At 46.7% G+C, this 11,422-nt stretch overlaps 1 pseudogene; it reads left to right on the top strand.

Moving 5' to 3' along the window:
* The first annotated feature begins 3,032 nt into the window (after positions 1-3,032).
* On the top strand, positions 3,033-3,283 carry LOC130220143 (U2 spliceosomal RNA; annotated as a pseudogene).
* The last annotated feature ends 8,139 nt before the right edge of the window (positions 3,284-11,422 follow it).

Below are 11,422 nucleotides of genomic sequence, written 5' to 3'. Positions count from 1 at the left end.
ATGCTCTGGAAGTCTTTTCCAGGGGTCTCTTTAGAGCTGAAGCTGCCCCATAAAAAGTCACTCTTTCCCGCTGATTGTGGTGGCTCATTTGGGCATGGAAGAAATGCTCTGGAAGTCTTTTCCAGGGGCCCCTTTAGAGCTGAACCTGCCCCAAAAAGAGTGACCCTTTCCCGCTGATAGTGGTGGCTCATTTTGGGCATGGAAGAAATGCTCTGGAAGTCTTTTCCAGGGGCCCCTTTAGAGCTGAAGCTGCCCCAAAAAGAGTGACAGATTCCCGCTGATATTGGTGGCTCATGTTGGCATGCAAGTAATGCCCTGGAAGTCCTTTCCCAAGGTCCCGCAAGAGCTTCAGCTGCCCCAGAATGAGTGGCTGATTCCTGCTGATTGTTCGCCTCAAGCGGGCAAGGAGAAAATGCCCTGGGAGTCCTTTCCAATGGTCCCTTGAAGAGCTGAAGCTGCCCAGGAAAGAGTGACCAATTCCCGCTGATTGTTGGCGGCTCATTTGGGCATGGAAGAAATGCTCTGGAAGTCTTTTCCAGGGGTCTCTTTAGAGCTGAAGCTGCCCCAAAAAGAGTGACTCTTTCCCGCTGATTGTGGTGGCTCATTTGGGCATGGAAGAAATGCTCTGGAAGTCTTTTACAGGGGCCCTTTTAGAGCTGAACCTGCCCCAAAAAGAGTGACCCTTTCCCGCTGATGGTTGGCGGCTCATTTGGGCATGGAAGGAATGCTCTGGAAGTCTTTTCCAGGGGTCTCTTTAGAGCTTAAGCTGCCCCATAAAAAGTCACTCTTTCTTGCTGATTGTGTTGGCTCATTTGGGCATGGAAGAAATGCTCTGGAAGTCTTTTCCAGGGGCCCCTTTAGAGCTGAACCTGCCCCAGAAGGAGTGACCGATTCCCGCTGATTGTTGGCGGCTCATTTGGGCATGGAAGAAATGCTCAGGAAGTCTTTTCCAGGGGCCCTTTTAGAGCTGAACCTGCCCCAAAAAGAGTGACCCTTTCCCGCTGATAGTGGTGGCTCATTTGGGGCATGGAAGAAATGCTCTGGAAGTCTTTTCCAGGGGTCTCTTTAGAGCTGAAGCTGCCCCAAAAAAAGTCACTCTTTCCCGCTGATTGTGGTGGCTCATTGGGGCATGGAAGAAATGCTCTGGAAGTCTTTTCCAGGGGCCCCTTTAGAGCTGAACCTGCCCCAGAAGGAGTGACCGATTCCCGCTGATTGTTGGCGGCTCATTTGGGCATGGAAGAAATGCTCAGGAAGTCTTTTCCAGGGGCCCTTTTAGAGCTGAACCTGCCCCAAAAAGAGTGACCCTTTCCCGCTGATAATGGTGGCTCATTTTGGGCATGGAAGAAATGCTCTGGAAGTCTTTTCCAGGGGCCCCTTTAGAGCTGAAGCTGCCCCAAAAAGAGTGACCGATTCCCGCTGATATTGGTGGCTCATGTTGGCATGCAAGTAACGCCCTGGAAGTCCTTTCCCAAGGTCCCGCAAGAGCTCCAGCTGCCCCAGAATGAGTGACTGATTCCTGCTGATTGTTCGCCTCAAGCAGGCAAGGAGGAAACGCCCTGGGAGTCCTTTCCAATGGTCCCTTGAAGAGCTGAAGCTGCCCAGGAAAGAGTGACCAATTTCTGCCGATTGTTGGCGGCTCATTTGGGCATGGAAGAAATGCTCAGGAAGTCTTTTCCAGGGGCCCTTTTAGAGCTGAACCTGCCCCAAAAAGAGTGACCCTTTCCCGCTGATAGTGGTGGCTCATTTTGGGCATGGAAGAAATGCTCTGGAAGTCTTTTCCAGGGGTCTCTTTAGAGCTGAAGCTGCCCCAAAAAAAGTCACTCTTTCCCGCTGATTGTGGTGGCTCATTGGGGCATGGAAGAAATGCTCTGGAAGTCTTTTCCAGGGGCCCCTTTAGAGCTGAACCTGCCCCAGAAGGAGTGACCGATTCCCGCTGATTGTTGGCGGCTCATTTGGGCATGGAAGAAATGCTCAGGAAGTCTTTTCCAGGGGCCCTTTTAGAGCTGAACCTGCCCCAAAAAGAGTGACCCTTTCCCGCTGATAATGGTGGCTCATTTTGGGCATGGAAGAAATGCTCTGGAAGTCTTTTCCAGGGGCCCCTTTAGAGCTGAAGCTGCCCCAAAAAGAGTGACCGATTCCCGCTGATATTGGTGGCTCATGTTGGCATGCAAGTAACGCCCTGGAAGTCCTTTCCCAAGGTCCCGCAAGAGCTCCAGCTACCCCAGAAGGAGTGACTGATTCCTGCTGATTGTTCGCCTCAAGCAGGCAAGGAGGAAACGCCCTGGGAGTCCTTTCCAATGGTCCCTTGAAGAGCTGAAGCTGCCCAGGAAAGAGTGACCAATTTCTGCCGATTGTTGGCGGCTCATTTGGGCATGGAAGAAATGCTCTGGAAATCTTTTCCAGGGGTCTCTTTAGAGCTGAAGCTGCCCCAAAAAAGAGTGACTCTTTCCCGCTGATTGCGGTGGCTCGTATGGGCATGCAAGAAACGCCCTGGAAGTCCTTTCCAAGGGTTCAGCGAGAGCTCAAGCTGCCCCGGAATGAGTGACTGATGCCCTGCTGATCGTTGGTGGCTCATGTGGGCAAGGAAGAAACGCCCTCCGAGTCCTTTCCAATGGTCCCTTAAAGAGCTGAAGCTGCCCCAGAAAGATTGACAGATTGCTGCTTATTGTTGGTCGGTCAAAATCCCTGCCTGAACTTCTGAATGGGGGATGGTGGCTACACTGACTTGGTCGGAAAAGTCTCTAAAACAGGGGCTTTTTTCAAAGTACTCCATTGGGCACCAGCGGCCTATAGTTACGCTCTTTGCCATGTTCAAGTTTGGAGTTTGTTTTTGGGCACCAACAGCTCTTAGTTAAGTCTAAAATGTTCTGTCTGTCTGTCTGTCTGTCTGTCTCTCTGTCTGTCTGTCTGTTTGTCTGTCTGTCAGCAGATGTGCCTGAGGCTTTAGGGTTAAAAATTAGTACATGTTCTGCTTGCCATAATTGTATTAAATGTGCCGTAGAATGCCCACCTACTGCTGACAGTTTATGGGCATCGCTTCTCGGCCTTTTGGCTAAGATCAAGTGTAGTATCTCCAGATTTTGGATGGGGTCTTACTTACGTTCTTTGAAAGTTTTAAAGTTAGAATTAACAACTCCCGTAGCTTTTAACCTTCCCAAACAGTATGATTTTATAAAGAAATTTTTAAAGAAATATGACTTAGAAAAAGAAGATAGTGTAATGTTTTGTAACCACAAGTCTCTTATCTCTCTTGTGCAGGATCGAGAGGAAGTGAGTCGGGTCCCGGGCCTCACACTAGGAGAGGCCCAACAAGTTTGGAGGAACGTGGCCTACCCAGCTCTCCAGAACAGACACAAGGACCTGGCATGGATGGTCGCACATGAGATCCTCCCGGTCAGGGCGGTCATGCACTCCCGGGGCATGGCCAGCAACCCCACCTGCCCACGGCCCGGGTGCCCATGCCCAGAGACAGTACGCCACCTTCTATGGGAGTGCGACGCTGCACGGGACCTGTGGACAGCAACCGGCCCCCTGTACCAACCTTGCCTGCCGGCGGGGGTGGTCCAGATGGACTACCATCTCGCCATCCTTGGGGTGGGCCGGGGCGCGAAGGTTTTGACGACAAAGGAATTTACCGCGCTCTGGCTCACCCTCAGTGTCATCAAGGACGTCATCTGGACCACCAGAAACCTGCTGGTGGGCAAGCGAGTCCCGGTACCCCTCCAGCGAAGTAAGCAGACGGCGACAGCCAGGTTACAGGGGTACCGGGCTCTGTCATCAGAACGAGGGGGGCCGGAGTCACAATAGGGGGTCCCGGCCGTCACCGTACCTGGCCGCCCGTAGATGCACCCTCACCACTCTGGCTACGGGAACAGCGGGCCAGCGGGCCGGAGGAGGGGGATCTCCGCTGGGCCCCTAAAGTGCCGGGTCTGTGACTCTCCTGGAGAGCTGGAGTGCATGGACTCTCTTGGTAGGACTCACTCTCGATCTTGCACAAGAGACCGGTTTTATTCCTGGCTTGGTTTTATTTTTGCTTTTATTTCTTTTATCCTTGGCCTATGGACTTTTATTGCTTTTACTAGACATTTTATTTTATCATTTGCTCTTGTTTTATTATGAAATTTTAACAAAACACACATGGACTTTTAACACAAACACTGACTCCCGATCTACACACATGAACTTTTACACACACCCTCAACAGGAAAACAAACAACAAAACAATACATTTAATCATACATGTATGTTTTATTGTATTTATTTATTTATTTATGTATTTACATATTTTATTGAGTGAAAATGTTGTTTTTGTTTTCTTTTATCATGTTGTTTTACTGGGGTTTTTAAGAAATATACTGTAAAAATTGTGTGTTTTTTGTGATGGTGAAAAGTGTCAAGGTGCAAAAAAAAAATTGTGAAGTTCTTAATGTGATGTTTGGAAATATGAGAGGAAAATGATGTCAATAAATTTTTTTCGAAAGAAAAAAATCTGTTCTTATCATGGGACTGCTATACAAAGACCTGATTAGCAAAATTATGGTTAATGGGCATCTAACCAAAGCTGTCAATATTCACAGCGGTGTCCGTCAAGGGTGTCCTTTATCCCCGCTCTTGTATGTGGCTTGTATTGAGCCACTGGCACAGATCTTGAGAAGGGACAAATGGATTAAAGGTTTTAACGTGCCTGGCACTGGGGGGATGACAGCCACCTGTGTCCTATACATGGACGATATAACACTTTTAACGACTGACCTCCCATCGGCCCGAAGAGCCATGGATTTGACAGAATGGTACGGTCGGGCCTCGGGCGCCAGACTAAATCGAAATAAGTCCGAGGCCCAGCTCTTCGGGCCGTGGGGGGAGGTGGACACAGGTGGACTAGATTTGACTTTTAAAACAGGGGATCTTAAAATTTTAGGTATTAAATTTGATAAAGAGGGTGGAGGACGGGGGAATTGGACTGACTTGTTAGGGAAAGTTAGGAGTAGACTAGGTTTTTGGGGGTTAAGGCAACTAACTTTGGAGGGAAAAGTTTTAATTTTTAAAGCTGTTGTTTTACCCTTGCTTTTACTGACATGTTCTGTTTTTAGTCCTCCTAGATTTTTCCTTTTAAACTTGGAGAGGGCAGTCTTTTATTTCGTGTGGGGGTCCAAATGGGATAGAGTGAAGAGGGAGGTCTTTAAGAAACGGAAAGAAAATGGCAGAAAAGGCCTCCCCGACCCCCACCTGTTTTTAGCAAGTCGTTTTACCGCCCTGCACTTCAGATATGCGGTGACCCCATCCAGAGAAAACAAAACTGCAGCAATGGTGCGATTCTGGATGGGGTCCTACCTCCGCCATCTAAGGATCATACCCGCAGATCTGAAGTGTCCAGTGGCTTTTAACCTGCCAAAAGAATATGCTTTTATTAAGAAGTTTTTAAAGAAACATGTTTTAGAACAGGAAGATGCCACGGTTTTAACTAACCATAAATCTATAGTCTCTCTTGTGCAGGATCGAGAGGAAGTGAGTCGGGTCCCGGGCCTCACATTAGGAGAGGCCCAACAAGTTTGGAGGAATGTGGCCCACCCAGCTCTCCAGAACAGACACAAGGACCTGGCATGGATGGTCGCACATGAGATCCTCCCGGTCAGGGCGGTCATGCACTCCCGGGGCATGGCCAGCAACCCCACCTGCCCACGGCCCGGTTGCCCATGCCCAGAGACAGTACGCCACCTTCTATGGGAGTGCGACGCTGCACGGGACCTGTGGACAGCAACCGGCCCCCTGCTGTACCAACCTTGCCTGCCGGCGGGGGTGGTCCAGATGGACTACCATCTCGCCATCCTTGGGGTGGGCCGGGGCGCGAAGGTTTTGACGACAAAGGAATTTACCGCGCTCTGGCTCACCCTTAGTGTCATCAAGGATGTCATCTGGACCACCAGAAACCTGCTGGTGGGCAAGCGAGTCCCGGTACCCCTCCAGCAAAGCAAGCAGATGGCAACAGCCAGGATACAGGGGTACCGGGCTCTGTCATCAGAACGAGGGGGGCCGGAGTCTCACTAGGGGGTCCCGGCCGTCACCGTACCTGGCCGCCCGTAGATGCACCCTCACCACTCTGGCTACAGGAACAGCGGGCCAGCGGGCCGGAGGAGGGGGATCTCCGCTGGGCCCCTAAAGTGCCGGGTCTGTGACTGTCCTGGAGAGCTGGAGTGAATGGACTCTCTTGATAGGACTCACTCTCGATCTTGCACAAGAGACCGGTTTTATTTCTGCCTTGGTTTTATTTGTGCTTTTATTTCTTTTATCCTTGGTCTATGGACTTTTATTGCTTTTATTAGACATTTTATTTTATCATTTGCTCTTGTTTTACTATGAAATTTTAACAAAACACACATGGACTTTTAACACAAACACTGATCTACACACATGAACTTTTACACACACCCTCAACGGAAAACAAACAACAACACAACACATTTACTCAAGCATGTATGTTTTATCTTATTTATTTAAGTATTTATTTATGTATTTAATTTTTTTTTTTTTTGAGTGTAAATGTTGTTTTTCTTTTATCATGTTGTTTTACTGGGGTTTTTAAGAAATGTAATGTGAAAAGTGTGTGATTTTAAGACTGTACTGTTGAGAAGTGTTAATGTGAAAAAAAAAAAAATTGTGAAAAGATTTTAATGTGATGTGTGGAAGAATAAGAGAAAAATTATGTCAGTAAATTTTTTTCGAAAGAAAAAAAATCTGTTCTTATCAGTGCTATATTTGCTCTTGCCACGCGGCTGTGACAGCGATCGCCTCTTGGAGGTTTTTTTGGTGGGTGCTATTGTAGCGTTCACCACACAACCTTTAGGAGGTACATTGGCTGCGCGTTTCCGTGAAGTCATTTTAAGGTAAGGTTTTAAGTATTTATTGATTTGGCTTGCTTTATTGTTGTGTGTTTTTAGAGAGCTGTTGCTGCCTCCACCATGTCGGCTGCTCGTGCCGGCATGCGGAGGCACCACAGCGTGCGTTTTAACTTTAAAAGTGTTAACGGAAAGCTCCTGGAGTTGTCCCGCTTGGACTTCTCCAGGAAGCTAATCCAAAAAACTTTAATATTTAGACCTGAAGACTTGAATTGTATTGTGACTCTGCCCCTTAACAAGGGTTTTGATGTAAGCTTCAAAGCTGCCTCCCTCTTAAATGTTTTTTGGCAAAAGTTTGACTCTGTAAAAGACCAGTTCTCCATGTTCACTGTGGAAAAAACTTTCTGACAACACACTTAAAACTGTGATTGTCAGAATGTTTAATGAAACCGTGACTGGGGAAGACATTTGTGTATGGCTGGGAAGATTTTGCACTGTTCGTGGACAGCCTGTCAAGGTGCTAGATGAGGATGGCGTCTGGAATTGCTCCTGGCGGATCCCCATCAAACAATGGGAAGATGCCGGGGGCTTCCAGGGCCTGAGACATCTGCCCTCAATGATTGTGCTGGGAGAGAACAGAGGCTACATTCATTACCAAGGCATGCCCAAACTCTGTAAAAAGTGCAACAAGTTTGGGCATCTAGCAGAAGCATGCCAAGAAATTATATGTGGGAAGTGTAGAGAAATTGGACATAGTTTTGAACAATGTAACAATGGCAGGCGGTGCAATCTCTGTGGTGAATCAAACCATCTCTACAGAGACTGCCCAAAAAGCTTTGCAAACAAACTGAAAAGTCAAAAAATGGCCGCCCCACCGACCACGCTGGTTTTAGAATAAAGAGAAGGGGCGGGGCCTGAGGTTTTGGCGGGAGCTGACGTCGCTCAGCCAACCTCAGAGCCCAACCAATGCCAAGAAGGTGGGGCGGCCCCAGGGGCGGAGTCACAGTCGGTGGAGGTGGGGAGAGAGGAGGTAAATGAACCAATAGGAATGGAAAAGGGAGAGGAAACGACCTCCTCTCTCCTCACCGTCTCAGAGGTGAGTGTTGCATCAAGTGATGCTTCACTCCCTAATGCTCAGGTGCAGAAAAGCCCTGCAGACTTTCCTTTGTTTGATACAGAGAAGAAACAAAGAGTGGTATGTAGTTCAGATGGTTCGGAAATGGACCGTCTGAACCACGAATGGCCACTCAAGTCTCCAAATGAGATCTCTTTTCTGCACATGAAGCTAACAACATCATTGCCTACAGAACCACAAGAGGTTGACTCTGTGGCTTTGGCGGCAATAGACACTTCCCCTAACCCCTCCTCCAATTACCATGGGCAAGATGATGAGGAAATGTTACAAGACCACACGTGAGTTTTAAAGGATTTTATTGTCTTTTAATCAGCGCGATTGGTAAGTTTTATCTCTTTTAATCGTCTCTTATACTAATTGTTCATGTCTTATAACCTTATACTGCTCATGGCCCTCACAATCTCAACCATAAATGTTAGAAGTGTGAGGTCCAACACACGAGCACAGAGCATTCTATCCTTTTTAAAAACTTTGAAGTCAGACGTGTTTTTGTTGCAAGAGTGTTCTCTGCCCTTTTTAAAAAAATATAGAAGATGGGAAGAGCTTTGGACCCCCGGACCCTCCATTTGGAGTGGATCCAATTTTAATAAAAATGATGGGGTCACTATTTTAATAAACAACCCCAACATCTTGGTGGAGGGCAGCATGGTTTTAAGAGACGGACGGGCACTTTTAGCTAATCTGACTTTTTTAGACAAGGGTTTTAAGGTTATTAATGTATATGGTTTTACTGACAAACATGAGAGACATGAACTTTTATCGGACCTGCAACCCCACATATTAGGTAGGGCACCACTGATTTTAGCAGGAGATTTTAATTGTATTTTAACAAATAAAGACAGAAGAAGGGCCGAGGGTTTTAAATTGGATAAAACATCCTTTTTATTGCAGGGCATGGTTAGGGATTTTAAATTAGTCGACTGTTTTAAAACAATGCATCAAAGAGAGGAGGGCTTCACCTGGTTCAGTGGTGATGGTACCAGAGCCTCTCGTATCGACTATATTTTTACACGAGACTGCCCGCCAACCGATGCAAGATTAACCCCCCTCTTTTTCACCGACCACACAATGCTGTCTTGCACCCTTTTACTCCTCACAGGTGTGACGGTAGGGGGAGGGCTGTGGAAGCTGAACTGCTCTCTGCTAAGAGATGAGGAGGTAGTTAGAGATTACAGAGAGCAGTTCAGCCAATGGCAGACTCTCCAAGACTTGTACGACTCACGAGCACAATGGTGGGAAGAGGTAAAAGACTGGACGAGACGGTTTTTTAGACAGATAGGGAAGAAAAAGAAAGATAGGGAAAAAAGACATATGAAGGGGTTGCAAAAAAGATTACAACGTTATTTTAATCTTTTAAACGAGGGTCTTGATTTTAATGATGAAATAAAAGAGGTAAAAAATGAAATGTCAGTTTTAAGTGAAATTCAAAGTAAAGGTTTTATTTTAAGAAGTAAGGAAAAAAATATTGAAGAAGGGGAAAAGTGCACAAGATATTTAAAAAAAAAAATAATCTCACGGGGAAGAACAATAAACAGTGTAAAAATAAATGGGAGGGAAGTGCACACAACTAAAGAAATTTTAAATGGGGTCGGGAATTTTTATGAGGAATTGTATAAAGAAAAACACACAGATGACGATATCCAATTAGAAGTTTAAAATTTTTTAGAAAAAAAAGTTAATAGCAAAAACCGTTTTTTAGCCCAGGATTTTACAATGCTAGATATTTTTAAAGCTCTTAAAAGTTTTAAAAATGGGAAGTCCCCAGGAATGGATGGACTTCCCCTAGAATTTTATGTCACCTTTTGGGACATTTTAGCACAGGAGCTTTTAACTGTTTTTAAAGAATTTGAAACTTCTAACCGACTGCCAGATAGTTTTAGAATAGGGATAGTTTCACTTCTACACAAAAAAGACGATAAGACTGACCTTAAAAATTGGAGACCAATCACGCTTTTAAATTTTGACTGTAAGCTTTTTACAAAGATTTTAGCGACACGTATGTCAATGGTTTTAGAGGACGTAATCCACCCGGATCAAGCTTGCGCTGTGCCCGGGAGGAAGATCACGGACAGCCTGGTATTGATTAGAGACGCCATCTGTTACTCGAGAGACAGAAACAATCGGCTAGTAGTCCTAAATTTAGATTTTGAAAAAGCATTCGACCGAATCTCGCACCAGTTCCTGCTAAAGGTTCTGGAGAAAATGGGCTTTCTAGGGAGGTTCATAGAGTGGGTGGGACTGCTATACAAAGGCCTGATTAGCAAAATTATGGTTAATGGGCATCTAACCAAAGCTGTCAATATTCACAGCGGTGTCCGTCAAGGGTGTCCTTTATCCCCGCTCTTGTATGTGGCTTGTATTGAGCCACTGGCACAGATCTTGAGAAGGGACAAATGGATTAAAGGTTTTAACGTGCCTGGCACTGGGGGGTTGACAGCCACCTGTGTCCTATACATGGACGATATTACACTTTTAACGACTGACCTCCCATCGGCCCGAAGAGCCATGGATTTGACTGAATGGTACGGTCGGGCCTCGGGCGCCAGACTGAATCGAAATAAGTCCGAGGCCCAGCTCTTCGGGCCGTGGGGGGAGGTGGACACAGGTGGACTAGATTTGACTTTTAAAACAGGGGATCTTAAAATTTTAGGGATTAAATTTGATTAAGAGGGTGGAGGACGGGGCAATTGGACTGACTTGTTAGGGAAAGTTAGGAGTAGATTAGGTTTTTGGGGGTGAAGGCAACTGACTTTGGAGGGAAAAGTTTTAATTTTTAAAGCTGTTGTTTTACCCCTGCTTTTATTGACATGTTCTGTTTTTAGTCCTCCTAGAATTTTCCTTTTAAACTTGGAGAGGGCAGTCTTTTACTTCGTGTGGGGGTCCAAATGGGACAGAGTGAAGAGGGAGGTCTTTAAAAAACGGAAAGAAAACGGCGGAAAAGGCCTTCCCGACCTCCACCTGTTTTTAGCAAGTCGTTTTACCGCCCTGCACTTCAGATATGCGGTGACCCCATCCAGAGAAAACAAAACTGCAGCAATGGTGCGATTCTGGATGGGGTCCTACCTCCGCCATCTAAGGATTATACCCGCAGATCTGAAGTGTCCAGTGGCTTTTAACCTGCCAAAATAATATGCTTTTATTAAGAAGTTTTTAAAGAAACATGTTTTAGAACAGGAAGATGCCACGGTTTTAACTAACCATAAATCTATGGTCTCTCTTGTGCAGGATCGAGAGGAAGTGAGTCGGGTCCCGGGCCTCACATTAGGAGAGGCCCAACAAGTTTGGAGGAACGTGGCCCACCCAGCTCTCCAGAACAGACACAAGGACCTGGCATGGATGGTCGCACATGAGATCCTCCCGGTCAGGGCGGTCATGCACTCCCGGGGCATGGCCAGCAACCCCACCTGCCCACGGCCCGGGTGCCCATGCCCAGAGACAGTACGCCACCTTCTAT

The sequence above is a fragment of the Danio aesculapii genome, unplaced genomic scaffold (assembly GCF_903798145.1).
Source record: "Danio aesculapii unplaced genomic scaffold, fDanAes4.1, whole genome shotgun sequence".
In the NCBI taxonomy this organism is placed as follows: Eukaryota; Metazoa; Chordata; class Actinopteri; order Cypriniformes; family Danionidae; genus Danio; species Danio aesculapii.
This window is presented reverse-complemented; position numbering and strand designations above follow the sequence as displayed.